The sequence below is a fragment of the Pteropus alecto genome, unplaced genomic scaffold (assembly GCF_000325575.1).
Source record: "Pteropus alecto unplaced genomic scaffold, ASM32557v1 scaffold3, whole genome shotgun sequence".
Taxonomy (NCBI): domain Eukaryota; kingdom Metazoa; phylum Chordata; class Mammalia; order Chiroptera; family Pteropodidae; genus Pteropus; species Pteropus alecto.
This window is the reverse complement of record NW_006442484.1, coordinates 17,997,052-18,012,085: the sequence shown is the minus strand read 5'-3', so window position 1 is coordinate 18,012,085 and position 15,034 is coordinate 17,997,052. Positions and strand designations below refer to the sequence as shown.

Here is a 15,034-nt window from a genome sequence, read left to right as displayed (position 1 = left end):
CGTAGAAAGTGTCTTTCAGACTCACTGCCTCACATGGGACGATTGCCAACAGCTTTTAATTATCCCCTTCACGGAGGAAGAACACCAACGCATTCAGACTGAAACACAAAAGATAGCTGCAGGAGGAGGGGAGTTGAGGAAGCAGGGGAACAGATTGAGGAGGAATTTCCCTCCACCCACCCAGACTGGGGACACAATACTTAGGCAAAGAGAATGCATTAGATCGGTATCAACAGATTCTAATTGGGGGAATTAGGATGGCTGCTCATCAGCCAACTAACCTTTCTAAGGTAACTGAAGTCATACAGGAACCTCAGTAATCCCCCGGAGCATTTCTTGAATGATTACAGGAGGCATACCGGGTATACACCCCCGTTGATCCTGAGGCCCCTGAGAACCTGTGGGCAATTAATGCAACCTTTGCTACTCAGGCAGCCGCTGATATCCAGTGTAAATTATAAAAATTAGAAGCTTTTGCAGGGATGAACCTGCCTCAACTGGTCGAGAGAGCCCAGAAGGTGTTCAACAACAGGGAGGCACCGGATGACCCTAAACATATGGCTAAAATCCAAAGCTAATGTCAGCAACCCAGCCAATCTGTTGCCAGACCCAGATCCCGAGACCCCAGTTCATGACTGCATAGATTTCACTGACGCTGTGTGTTCCTCAGGGCCAGACCTCAAAGACTCCCCTCTGCCTGAGGCCAATGAAGTTCTGTTCATGGACGGGAACAGCTTCATGCAGGAAGGAAGAAGGTACGCTGGGTCAGCGGTCGTAACTTTAACTGGCATCATCTGGTCACAAGCTCTTCTCCATGGCACTCCTGATCAAAAGGCCGAAGTCATCGCCCTCACTGAGGCACTAAGATGGGGAAAGGATAAGGCAGTCACAATATACACTGACAGCCGATACGCCTTTGCCACTGCACATGTACGCGGAGCCATCTACAAGGAAAGAGGGCTTCTGACTTCAGCTGGGAAGGACATCAAGAACAAGGAGGAAATCTTAGCCTTACTTAAAGTCATATAGATGCCTAAGGCTCTTGCTATTTATTGTTCATTGTAAAGGGCATCAAAAAGGGAATAGTCCCAAGGCTGAGGGAAACCAACAAGCCGATGTAGAGGCAAGAAAAGCAGCCACAAGGCCAGTGGGGCCCCCACCACTTCTACTGACTATTGTCCCTTACCCAGAACTGCCTTCATCTCCGATCTATATGGTGGGAGAGAACATATATTTTCAAGATATATGTTGGAGCCACTAGGAACCAATAGGGGTGGTGGATGACCCCAGATAGAAAAATCGGGCTCTCACGGGCCTTGGAAGGACTCTCCTCCACCAACTACACCAGACCACACACCTAGGGCAAACTTAGAAGCTCCAAGTTTTAGACCTCTACTTTCACTTGTTAGAAGGGAGAAGAACTGCAGAGGAGATTGCCTCACGATGCCCAGCTTGTGCCCAAGTTAATCCAAAGAAGGGGAAGATAGAAGAACCTAGGCATAGAGAAAGAGGAACTTATCTGGGGGACCACTGGGAAGTCAATTTCACTGAGTCTCTACAGGCCTTTCACAGTGCTACAGAAGGAGATTTGATTCTCTTATTTCTTAAGCAAGGAGGTTTGTGTGTAGCATTAGGAGAAACTTGCTGTTTTTATGTTAATCATTCTGGTATTATTAGGGATAGTTTAGCATTAATTAGACAGAGGGTGAAGGAAAGAAATGAAAAATTAAGGCAGGGCAGTAACTGGTATGAGTCTTGGTTTAATGAAAATTCTTGGCTAACCATGCTATTGTCAGCCATAGCAGGGCCATTAATTATGCTGATATTATTATTAATTTTTGGACCCTGCTTACTAAAGTGGCTTAGAAGTTTAGTACAGTCTCACATGACCGGGGCAAAGATTTTAATTTTAGGAGCATCAGCCCCGACGAGTTGGCCGAGAATGCCAACTTCTGACTCGAAGATTGAGTCACTGTAAAGAAAACCAGTGGGGAATGTAGTGACCTCACCTTTAGAGACAATAGGTTAAGGCTAAGACATGGTACGTGCTAACCGCCATGTCTCACTTCTAGTTAGTTATCTGCTAAAAATTTATTAACTAGAGGGATTTACTGGCGGGATCACTGCCTATAGGTACAAAATATTTTAACAATGACGCATTCTGCTTCTGTACCCCTGCTTGCTTACCCACCTCTTAGTTATCAGTTAATGAATGGAGGAGATATAGTCTTTTGTGTAAAGATTAAGGATGTGGGGGATGGGATCGAGGGCTTAAAACCTTTGTGCCCCTGCGTCTCGGGGCTGCTCCTTTGCAAGGACAGCCGCTGGCTAATAAACTGTCTCTTGGACTAGAGCACTCGGTTTGGGCCTGGTTATTTCGGTCACAACACTGGCTTGTCAGAGATCCTCCTCCTCCTCTTGTTAACTTTTGGCCCATGTTTCCTCGATTTCTTGTTTGCATATATAAGGAAGAGAATTAATTCTATTAAACTTTTAGTAATACAAAATAGAGGCTATGAGCAAATTCCACATGAAGAATCAAGGATTTGATTTTCCGCTAAGGCCAGTGGGGAATGTGCTGGCTGGAAAATTACTGTTTGACTATCGCCCATGGGAACATAACGCTCTAACAATAAGCTTTCTGCTTCTGTATCCCTCTCTTGCACAACCGACCTGTGGGTTGACAGTTAGTAAAAAGAAGAAAAATAGACTTGCGTGTTCAAACAGGATGAAGAATGGAGTTTAGAGCTTAAAAAGCCTGTACCTCTCCATTTCGGGGCTGCTTAATTTGGGGTCTGTGTACCCCTGGCAGACCCAGCTGACTGAATAAAGAGAGTATTTCCTATAACTCAGTGATTTCTGGTGGTCCATGTGTCTATAGGGGGCTGGCGGCTACAACAAGGTCATCCTGGCCTAGAAAAAGCCCACTCAAGTCTGTGCACAATTAAGCAAGCCAAAAGGCATTTTTAGCCTAAAAGTAACTTCTACAAGGAAATAAATAGGCAGAAAATGAGGTACTAGCTTAAGACAGTCACTTGCACCTGTGCAATGAAGACAGTGATGACCTTCAATTCATATGAGCCTCATTATACCATCATTAAAATATGATGCCTATGCCTGGAAGTTCATTAATATCATTATAACAGACTGAATTCTGAGAATGAACATGCGCAGGAAGCAAATGATGAGTCAGATTACTATCTATCTTAGTTGTCCATCAAGAAATTCCACTCCTCTAAGAAAAGTAACCACCCACAGTAAATAGATTTTGCGACTATGCCTTTGAGGCATGCTTCTCTTGCTCAGGCTCACTTCCACATCTGGAAGTGTACTGTTCCTTTCCTTTCCAAAAAACTATTCTTTTGCTATTGTACTTCCGTGTCTCACTCAATTCTTTGAGACATCAAGAGCCTGGACAATGCATTGAAAGGAGAACCCCATTCTCAGGTAATAGTGTGAATACTAGAAGGCACAGATCTCTGGGAGACATTTTAGAAGGTTATTTGTCACAATATCAGACCATTTTGTAGATTTGTGTGTGCATTGTGCTAAAGTGTCATGCTTAAAAGAATTTAAAAAAAACTACTTTTGCTTATTTTCAAAAATTATATAGATTTTTCTTAAGCCGATCTGATGGTCACTAGAACAGAATTTTTTTAAAGAAATAAATACAGACATTTTCTGCACATAATCTTGTTAATTATCCTGTAATTCAATCCTTGCCTTGTTTTTCTACCACCTCCATGCAATCTTTACAACCCCTCCTTAATTTGAAGTTCATAAAAGAAGCTGCAAAACTGTTATTCTCCAGAGCATTTGAGATCTTGCTTCCTGGCATATGACATCAGCTTGGCTCAAATAAACTCTTATTAAAATCTCTAAGAAAAAAAAAGTAGACATTTTCTTATAATATGAGAGGTTAAATAGGTTATTATGCATACTTTTCCCTGAATGATGTCTTGCATGTACCATACAAATAAAAATTGCTCATTTTACAAACATACCTATAATTACTGTCTCAGATTGCCAACATAGTTTTTCAAGATTTCAGAATTTCCAAAGGTTTTTCATTTTCCATTTTGTTGTTGTTATTGTTGTTATATTCTAGATTTTCATCTTTGAATTTTAGGGCACTCAAGTGGCTATTTTTTAAAATAATAATATCCATCCTGTATTTCCAACTCTTTATTTCCTTAATATCCATTCATTCACATGCTCAAACACATACTTACATATATTCAAATGAATGTCCCTCTTGTTCAGAAGGTCTTTTTGAACTATCTTATTGTATATAACAATGCAGTGAAAGCACATCCCAAATTATTACTTATGGATGTAATTGACTTTGATTCTTCTTTAGGGCTTGCCCAGGGCAGCCAGTGAAGCCAAGGAATATAAATTTTTGGATTTGCATCTTATTTCTTGCTTCATTAATTTCATTAGCTTCCAAACTGATGAATTCTTAGAATTAAAATGTCATTTACATTTAATACCCCAAATCACTTTCTTTTCATTTAAACCTTTTAATTATATTTTTTTGAGTTCTAGTTCTAAATTGTGTTTGTCAAAGTCTTAATTAGATGTATGTCATAGGAATACAAGAGTTAGCTGAACAGTAACGGACTGAATGGGACAATTTTCTTTAAAAAGAATTGAAAAAAAGGCTTTGAATATTTTGTATGGAAGGTGTATATTGTGTAACTAAAGGTATGTGTTTAAGACCAGTGAATGGTATATATAGGTAACTATTGATTTATATGGGAAGATCAAATCTGGACACCTGAAGAAGAGATCTTTCTTTTTTTCTACAAATACAGACTATGTGGGATTTGTACAAAGTCTCATTTAGTAAGAGAAGATTTTATTTTGCTGTTTACTTACAACAGTGACAAATGGCCAGAAGGAAAAGCAAAGTGTGTAATCGATCTTAACACCTTTGTTGTTTTCCTGAAAGAAAAATAACAAGAAAAAAAGACAAAATACAGACTATATTTTGAAAGAATAAGAGAAAAAATGTTTCCAGTTTTTGCTATTGATGATGATGATGGTAATAATGATAATGGCAACAGTGATAACAATAAAAACATACAACATGGTGACTATAGTTCATAATACTGTATTGTATATTTGAAAGTTGCTGAGAGAAAATCTTAAAGATTCTCATTACGAAAAAGAAAAAACATTGTAACCATTAAAAAAAACCTGCAGATCTTTAACAGAACACTGAAAGTTAGGTATTAATATGACAGTTTCATAGGTGAGGATATTTGAGGTTCACAGAGGATAAAATTTGCCTAAATTGACACTTCTAAAAAATAGCAGAGAAATAGTTAAATCCAGCTCTGTCTTTAAAGTCTAAATCCTTTCCATTGTTCATTCTGCCTGTCATAAAGACACTCCGTGACAGTATAGTTACATACAGTTCAACCCATTGTTTTCTATAGTTGTAATCACATAGAAAATCTAATTCCTATAATTCCTTCCTGAAAAATGCTTGGAACTTGTATTTTCCCTTTTTATAAGAAATGATATTTTATTAAAAACACAAATATAACTTACTACTATGTGGACTTATTCAAAGAAACTGAAACATATTGTGAACAAAGTATAGCAAATTTTGACTCAGCAAAAAAAGAAAACCATGTAGTGGATAGTAAACTGTGTCTCATTAACTGGTTAAAATTTCTGTTGTGACCAGAATAACCAGACTCAACCTGAGTGCTTTGATTATAGAGGCAGTTTATTAGCCGGCGGCTGTCCTTCCAAAGGAGCAGACCCGAAATGCCAAGACACAAGGTTTTTAAGCCCTAAATCCCATTCCTTATTCTGTCTTAAACACAAAGGTCCATCTTTCTCCTATTCACTACCTGTCAACCCACTGGTCAGGTGTGCAAGCGGGGAGTACAGAAGCAGAAAGCTTGATGTTAGAATGTTATGTTCCTATGGGTGATTGCCTACGTTCCCATGGGCAATGGCCAAACAGTAATTTTCAGCTTATATACAATTGATTATTTTTCATGCCACGCAAGCAAGCAGGGTTACACAGGCTAAAATTGGCAGTTAGCGTATGAGCTCATTGTTACAAGTTTCATGATTAACAGAATGCGGTTAGGGGTTCCAGAAACTAGGCCTAAGGTATAGACTTCCTTTGTCCAGTTTCAGGTTTTGATTATCCTTTAACCCTTTCACATTTCTGTGACCTTTTCAGTAGTGCGTCATCACAATTTCAAGGCTCAACAAAATTCATAAAAGTATGAATAAAATCATTTAGGCTAAGATCATACATCTCAACTCTGACACTTTTACTGACGCTATTATGATTTTAATAAGTGCTGATTTAACTCTTGCTAAGAGAACACATTAAAAGTGTGAGATTTGAAGTCAAACAAATGTGGGACAAAACTGTTTTGTCGACAAAGTTACAGTCAACTTTTAATAATCCATTTTTATACGTAAAGGTTAACTAGTATAGACAGTAAAAAAAATAATGAGCTGCATGAATAGGCATTATATTACTTCCATTATTATTGTCATTGACATTGATGTCTAAAAGAGCATCACCAATATGACTAGATAAGATTGCTTCTTGATGGCTTTTATTCATTTACTCAGTTATATTTATTAAGATTGGATTATTTGCCTGGTACTTTGCTAAGCATTGAGATGGAAGGGAAATAAAATATATATTCTTCCCTCAGCCCATTCTGTGTCACCAAGTTGTGAAAAAAATCCAACATATCAAGTTCAAATAAAAAAGAGGGTAAAGTATAAAAATTACCTACCCCAATCTCTAATGCATATTTAAATGTAAATAAATTATTTTAATAGCAATAATTAATTAAAAATTATATTTGTGCTCATCTGGAATACCTGTACAATATAAAAATAATGCTAAAAAGTTTCAATGTAAGAAATGTCCAAACGTGGAAAGAATTTATAGAAGTTTATTTGAACCAAACTAACGACAAATGCTAGAGAGTAAGATCACAAATGCTCCAAAGATTAACAGTTTTGCAGCTTTCTTTTATGCATTTGAAATTTAGGAGGGAGCATAAGGAAGATTACATGGAGGTGGGAGGAAAGTAAGGCTGGTATTGAATTACAGGATAGTTAACAGGATTATGTGTTTTCTTGAGGGTGGTCATGCCTTTGAGGGCTATTATTTCAAAGGTGCCTTAACCTAGATGCACAAGGAAAATGAACAGGGCTTACTTAAAAACCTTTCACTAAAGAAGTTATAAGCCTAGGGCATGACTACTCATCACGACCTGCCCATCAGTTAGAAATTTATGATCAGATCATCCTGTGAGGTTATTTTCCATAGAATCTAGTTTTTCATCTTAAAAGGCAGCAAAAGGTATCTCAAATATTTTAATCACTTGTGGTTACCTTCACTAAGTTACATTTATGTTTGTAGAATACTTAAATGATTCCATTGATCTATTAATTAAATTTTGACATGTTATTTTTCCATCTTTTATTTTCCAATTATAGTATTAGTAACTTGTACTTTGTACTACTTTTAGTACATAAACTACAATAATACAGGTTTTTTTTGAGCCAAATACCTTTCTTTGTAATCTAGCTGAGCAAGAAGGAAAGCAGAGAACACTGCACTGATGAGAAAAAATATATGCGGAGAACTTCTGTTTCCTTCTTTCTCTTACCTTCTTATTTCAGATGCTCTGAATGCTTTCATTGGAACGTAAATCTCCTTTTTAACAAAGGTGGCTTTGATTAAGTCCTGCTTTTCTTGGGTGAAATTTCAACCAACTCTCAAGGTCTTCAGTATGTTTCACATCATTTAGTCTCTCAGCTGGCTTCGGCCTTATTAAAAACAAAGCTCTTATAAATCATCTATTTTTTTGGATGGAACACTGTCATTCACTCTTCATTTTCGTACCTACATTTTAAGTTTAGGCGGTTCCCCCGACCTTTTTTTTTTTTTTTAAGAGAAAAGAATGTTTAGAAGAATTACTTTGCTTAGTCTATGAAGGAGGAAAATAATTAGTGTTCAGAATTGTACTTTTTGCCCACAATTTCTAGATCTAGTCATCATTATTCTAGTTGTTAAAAGATATTTTTGTCGTATTTTAAATTACATGACTGACAAGAAAACTTTGATATAGCAAAATTTTCTGATGCTGAATATAGATGACATGGAACACTTGCTCAGAGGTCTTAGTACACAGATGTCGAAGCTATAATCTTGGGCCAAATTCTCCCTTATTTTGCCAAAAGCACATATCAATTAAATGGAGGCAGAATTTTCTGCAAAATTACATTCACGTTCTGACTCACTGCATCAACATTAACATTTTGGGGTTTATTTGTGTTTTCCTTTTGAATGATCTAGGCACCCTGTCAGTAATGATTATGATGTTTTTTAATTGTATCCATTCTTTAAAACTAACACAACTTTTTATACATCTCTGAGTTGGTTTTAGTCCACTCTTAAATAAACAGCTAAAACTTGAAAATAAAAACCTTAAGTTATACTGATACAATTTCAGTTTTTGAGAGAGCAAGGAATGGTAGAAAGGATCTCATTACTCAGGCCACAGTGAACTGGTTTCGTGCTTTGGCTTTGCATAATTGTATTGGTGATTTGGAAAGTTTTTTTTTTTCTCCCCTCTTTAATCCCCACCCCCACTTCCACCCTTGACGTATGGATGTTGCCCTTTCCCCTTAAGAACTGGATCTCTGAAGTTGGGGCGCCTCCTCCCACATGCTTGAAGCGTGCACCGGGGCCTGGCGTACCCAGGGGCCCTGGCACACCCAGGGTACAGTCTGTGGTTCCACCTGGGGGGTGAACCCATGACCTTCTGCATGTAAAGCAGACATGCTAACCACTACACTATGGAGCCACCCCCAAAGTTTTAAAAATATATTTTTATTGTCATTTAGTTATTAGTCGGTTTCTGTATATTTAATAAAATAATATTAAAATCTGTGTATAGAAAAAATAGTTAAAAGTATTAGATAAAATAAATGAGAAGAAATAAATTTGCTTCATCTGGCACAAAGTCTTAAAAATGACAGTTTTTATTGTTATATATTATTATATTATATTATTATATTTTATTATTTTTATTATCATTATTATTATTATATTTTATTTGGACATTATAGAATCTGAGGCAGATGCTCTAGATTGGTTGACTCAATTTTCATTACAACCTCCTTCTAGAATGGACTATATTTCTCAGGGTCTCTTGTAGCTAGAAATCCAAAAATGATGGTTTTACTAGGCAGATGTACAGTCCACATGTGAAACTTAGAGAAAGTGAGCACCATGAGTCTGGGGAAACCAGAACTTCTAGAAAGTATGCTGGCAGAGGAGCTTGGATTGTCGAAGGCTAGAAATAGTGGTGGTGGCTTCCTGATGTGGTAGCTTTCTAATTGCAACAAAGTTGTGCGCTCTAAAGCATGAATTAGCAGCATTTCTCTTAGTAGACCAGTTATACAGTAACAATCTGGGAATTGTTCCTAGTTCTGCCTACCAACTAATTCCATGCACTAAGGAATATATAATGTCTCTTAGCAAACCCTTTCCTAATCTATGTCACCAGATTAGATTCTGTTTCCACAATAACTGACCAATATAATAATGACTTAAATGTGCTAAAAAAAAAAAAAATTTCTAATTTATTTAAGCCATTGTTTTGTTTGTTTGTCTGTTTGTTTGTTTTTGAGATGGGGATGCTCTGTTACTTCCATTAAGCTTTATAATTTAAAAAGTTATGCTCAGACTAGAATTTACTATGTGGAATTGACTAGAGAAACAAATGATAAAGTATATATTAAGAATTAGATAGTGCAGATTAGAAGCAATATCGTCTATCTTTGTTATAGGTTGTGAAATATTTGATTCTGCTGTCACCTAATGTACCTTTGAAAGCAAACCACACACCAAGGGGATTGAAAGTAAATAATAATAATCAAAACGTTGAGGTAGCTGAGCTATCTTCTCCAGGTCAATATCTTTAGTACTACAGGCTCCAGACATTCAAATTCTTATATTTATATTTTTTCTATACAGATATCAAATTAACTCAGTACCACTTATTTAAAAGATCACCCTTTCCTCATTATACTGCAGTGTCACCTTGTGTTAAATCAAGGGACTGCGTATGTGGGTCAGCTCTGTGTTCTCTTTTCTGTTCCATTGTTTTATATACATATCTAAATGCCAATATCATAATCTTAATATTATAGTTTTATAAGTTTTTTTTTATTTGGTAGTGCTTGTTTTCCTTTTAAGATTGTTATATTATTTAGCTTGTCCATTTTTATATAGATATTAGATTCAAATTGTTGATTTCTAATTTTTTTTGAGAGAGAAATTTTCTATCTGAGATTGAACTGAATTTAGTTTATTTTGGGGGAACCATTATCTTTAAAATACTGATTATTCCAAACTAAGAAAGTAGTATTCCCCAAGTTTGTTAAAATATTTTTAAACATATTAACAATATTTTGTAGTTTTCTCTGTATAGGTCTTGACCATTTTTTATTGCATTTATTCCTAAGTACTTCAGGGTTCTTGTGGCAATATTTAACCACATCAATTCTCAAATTTTGCTTTCTATTTATATTCATTTTCTAATTCTAACAGTTTTGTTATCAGACCAAAATCCATGTGCCTGACACTACAAAAGGCCAAAATTCAAAATATCAGAATTTGGAATAAGAAAAGATTTCTTGATCAAGGAGTCATCAACCGAGAAGATGGGAGACCTAGTCCAAAAAACTCTATAGAAAGAAAGTACAGAATTCAAGATTCCTTTATGTCAAAGGAAGAGGAAATGGAAGAGGCAAGAGGTAGACATCTGGGAGCCAACAGGGGTCTGAAGAAGATTGTGTTTATTCTATTGACCCTAGCTGATGTCAGTGTGATTGTGAGATTTCTGCAAATTAATGGTAAACAATACAGACTTCCCTTACCTCCTCCCGAGAGGCACTTTCAGGTAAGGGACTATTTTTGTAAAACTCCAGCCACAAGCAGAATTCTTCTAATGATTAGTATACCTTTACACAAGAAGCTATTGACCTGAAGGCCCTGGGAACAATGCAGCCTTGATCAAGATGGAGTCAAAGAGGCTGAGCATTTCACTCTGTTACAGTTTGTATTTAGATGCTTTTAGATTTTCTAAATGTATAATCATATTTTTAGTAAATAATATATATTTCTTCCATTTCATACCTAATAACTTTATTTCATTTTATTAGCTTATCGGTGTTTAGTACGTCTGGCAAAGCATTAAAAGGTATATTTGTTACCTTTGTGGCATTTGGAGTTCCGGTAACACACATCTCTAGGTCCTTATCACTGATGAGAAAATGAATTTCACCTCAGTGAATATGAGAAATATTGGTTTATTAAAAGCATATTATGAGGTAGAAGATGGGTCAAGCCTAAAATTGGCTAACCACGTAGAAATGAGGTTACGTACCTCTAAGAGAGAGTATGGATTACAGCTAGAGAAAGTAGAGAGCTTAACCCTGGTGGAAGAAGAGGTCTGCATTATAGGTAAGTGCTGTGATGGGTGGTTGCAAAAGTGTTCTTAAGCGATTGGCAAATGAGGTCATTTTGATTGACACTTGGCTGCTATATAACTCTGCTTAGTGCACATGCGCTTACCCAGAATTCAGTCTGTTATAATTAGATTCATAAATTTACAGGCATAAATATAGTATTATATTGAAGCTAAAATTATAGGCAAATTAAGGTAGTGTCTTCTGCTCAAGAGTTTGTAGCCGGATTAAATAAGGCATAGATTATGGCCCTCCTGTCCTTTGTCTCTGGGGATGCAGGAGGGATTCTCTAACTACCAATAAGATGTTCTTTGGGTGGTCTCTAAGCTGGGCCCCTATTCTTTTATTCCCCTGTCACTCATATCTGACTAGCTACCTAATATATTGACAGTAAACTTTTTTTTTTTTCCCCCTGATTTAAGGGGAAATTTTAGTAGAGGAAAAATAATTTTCTCTCTACCCTTTTATGATCTTGGCAAGACTCCTTCTTTAATAAAAGACAGATTAATAGGAGAAAAACAAACAGAAGTTTAATAACATGTATATTTCTATATACATGAAGATACCCCAAAAAACTGATACTGTAAAATGAACCAAGCCTCTACTTTAAATACTATCTTTGGCGAAAGACAGTTTTGGGGAGCAAGCAAAGTGAGGAGCAGTAATGGGCAGTAATCGAACAAAGCACAGCCGACAAGGGGATAATTGCTATGCAGATGTAAGTCTTTGCCTTCTTTATTGATAAGAGTTTTTAGAGATTTAGCCATTCTTCTCTCGGTACAGAGTAGGATATGCCTTTAACAATGGAGATTTCCATTTATACACATAAATTTCTCTACAAAAAAGGCAATTTCTACTTGTTTTTTAGAGCTTTTCCTATGTCTGCTGTTTCTTAAGAATAATTAGCTTGAAAAAAATATGGCAAAGTGGCATATTTTGGTGTGGCATATTTTATGCCCCACTTTAAAACCACACTGGGGTTTCAGATTTTGTGAAGGTGAGCAATTAAATATTAACATGTATAGTCTTTGATAAGCATGAGAGTTGAATGACTGCCAACTGTTACATATGATCTTGCTATCCATTGAGAGTTATCCAGATCAAAATTTTCAGCCCTAGTAAAAGAGATTTAGCCAGTTTCTGAAAAAACGAAAATAAGGGGAAAAGAAATATGTGACTATAAGACATGCAGCCTGGGGGTTGAAGATAAAAATTTTCAAAGAGACAGTTTTTAAGTGAGAGATGAGGGAAGTATGGGGTATGAAAGATGTATCAAAGACAGAGAAAAATAAAAAGACATTTAAAAACCTCTGCTTTGCACTATTTGTTACCTTCATGATGTTTCAATAAGTACAAGTCAAATAAAGGACTTGAATTATTTTGAATTTGTACTGTTTTCATGGGCTGTGTCATTTTAACTGCAACACTGCCCTGAGTCTGAACTGCATGGGTCAGGACCGTTGAAGTATTTGTTTGCATTAGATTTATAACTTCCCCATGAATCAGGAAAATTTTACCCTGTGATGTATATATTAGGTTTTTACATAATAATTCTACTTGGTGCTATATAAAAGAAAAAAAGAACTCACTCTACCCTTTTAGGTTTTTTGGCTGGTCTAATAATTAAATTGATATAAGACAGAATAACAGAAGATAAATTTAATTTTATATGTACAAGAGCCTCACAAAGATACAGAACGGAAAGGCAATCAGGCAATTAAGGCTTGCAGAACATCCTGAGGTAAGGAATGAGATGAAGGCCTGGGGTTTCAAAGGGCAGTAGGGCAGTTCACAGGAAGATAAGAAGAGCAGATGTTTGGTAATCAGATGTTTGCCCTGACATGCAGGGAAGCCTTTCAGATAGAAATGTTATCTCTGGAATAGTTTTCTTTCTGATCCAGGTCCCCTCTCTAATTTTTTTCAGGCAGTTAAGGGAGAGGTAAAAGTTCTTCCTGAGTTTGCTGTGTCCTTATTGTCTTAGCTCAAAATGATTCACATTCAAAAGTGACACATTTTGGAATGACAGACTTTGCTTCCCTTCACTGCTATCTTAGCAGTATAGTTATTAATGTTTGCATCTATTCCAAATTTTCCCATATCTTTTCTTAGGATCACAGTTAATAAAACTAGCTCTTACATACTCAGATTTGATCTATAAGATCTTTTGCAATGAATACATAATGGGCTGGTATTAGCATCCTGAAACTTATGTTCATAGTGTTGTTTATAATGTTTCTAAAATGGAGATTTTTATTCTTTGGCTACTCTGGCAATTGAAAAAGTTAGACTTCTCTGATAGCTACTGGTTACTAAGGGAGCCTGATTCATTTTCGCCACTATCTAATAGGACCATTTAAATTTATCTATGCAAAATTAAAATAAAAAGCAAAAAACAACAACAACAACAACAACAACTTTTTATTTCTTGAGAAATGTGGGTAACTGTTAGAAGAACATAAATGATCCCATTAATAAGAAAAAATGCATAGGCTAAACTATATTTTTAAATAATTCATAATCAATCAATAAGCTGGCATGAAAGCTACTGCTCCACCAAAGCAATACTTTTATCTTAAAGAGAAACCAACAAAGATCATACTGCTTTGCTTTGGTTCCTCCAAAAACGTAGACCTGAGTCAAGGATATGGATAAAAGTATTTCAATTGGATGTTACCCAAGAAAACGTGGAGTAGTGAAATAAAGGTGAGCTCAAATTCTTTGACACTTTTCTCATTGGGAATGAGATCTATTTATTCACAGACATTATGACTGCTTTAATGTGGGCTGCATTATAACTGCTTTGACCAAAGAATAGTGTAGAAATGCACAACAGAAATGATCATACATAATTTCTGAGACTAAATATAAGAATTTTTGCTGCTTTTGCCTTAGTATTTTGTAACAATCTCTCTGGGGACCCTGAGCCATCATATAAAAAAGGTCATGATGGTATTCTTTTTTTTTTTAAACTCCTACAGCACCTGGTATTCCTAGGTGGTCTCCTATCCAAGTACTAACCAGGCCCAACCCTGCTTAGCTTCCAAGATCAGACAAGATCAGGCACATTCAGGGTGGCATGGCCATAGACTAAAAGGTCAAAGTACACTGATATTGCCCTGGTGGAGAGGTCTCATGTTAGTTTCATAGTGCATTTTTCCTGCTTTATGTTCATAACTCTGCGGCCAGAGAATTCTCTTAGGCAGAGAGATGAGAAAAGCCATTAGCATGAAAGAAAATGACCTGTATGTGGCCCTGAGGGTGAGGAGAGGGCATATGGATATGGTACAAAGAGTAGCTACTAATTGTGTTGATTTTTGTTCCTAAATGTTTGAATAAAATATCCCTTTGAGTAACTTAACTTGTATCGTTTCTGTGGTTCAGTATAAGATTTTAAAGCCTATTATTGTCCTGAACTTCCTACTGGATCAGAATCAGAAGAGAATCTGTTATTGGCTATAGATATAAACTTGGCCTTCATCACAAGTGAGCAAAAGGA

At 36.2% G+C, this 15,034-nt stretch overlaps 1 pseudogene; it reads right to left on the bottom strand.

Annotated features, from left to right (window-relative positions):
* Positions 1-14,507: 14,507 nt before the first annotated feature.
* On the bottom strand, positions 14,508-14,626 carry LOC112470507 (annotated as a pseudogene).
* Between the last annotated feature and the right edge of the window lie 408 nt (positions 14,627-15,034).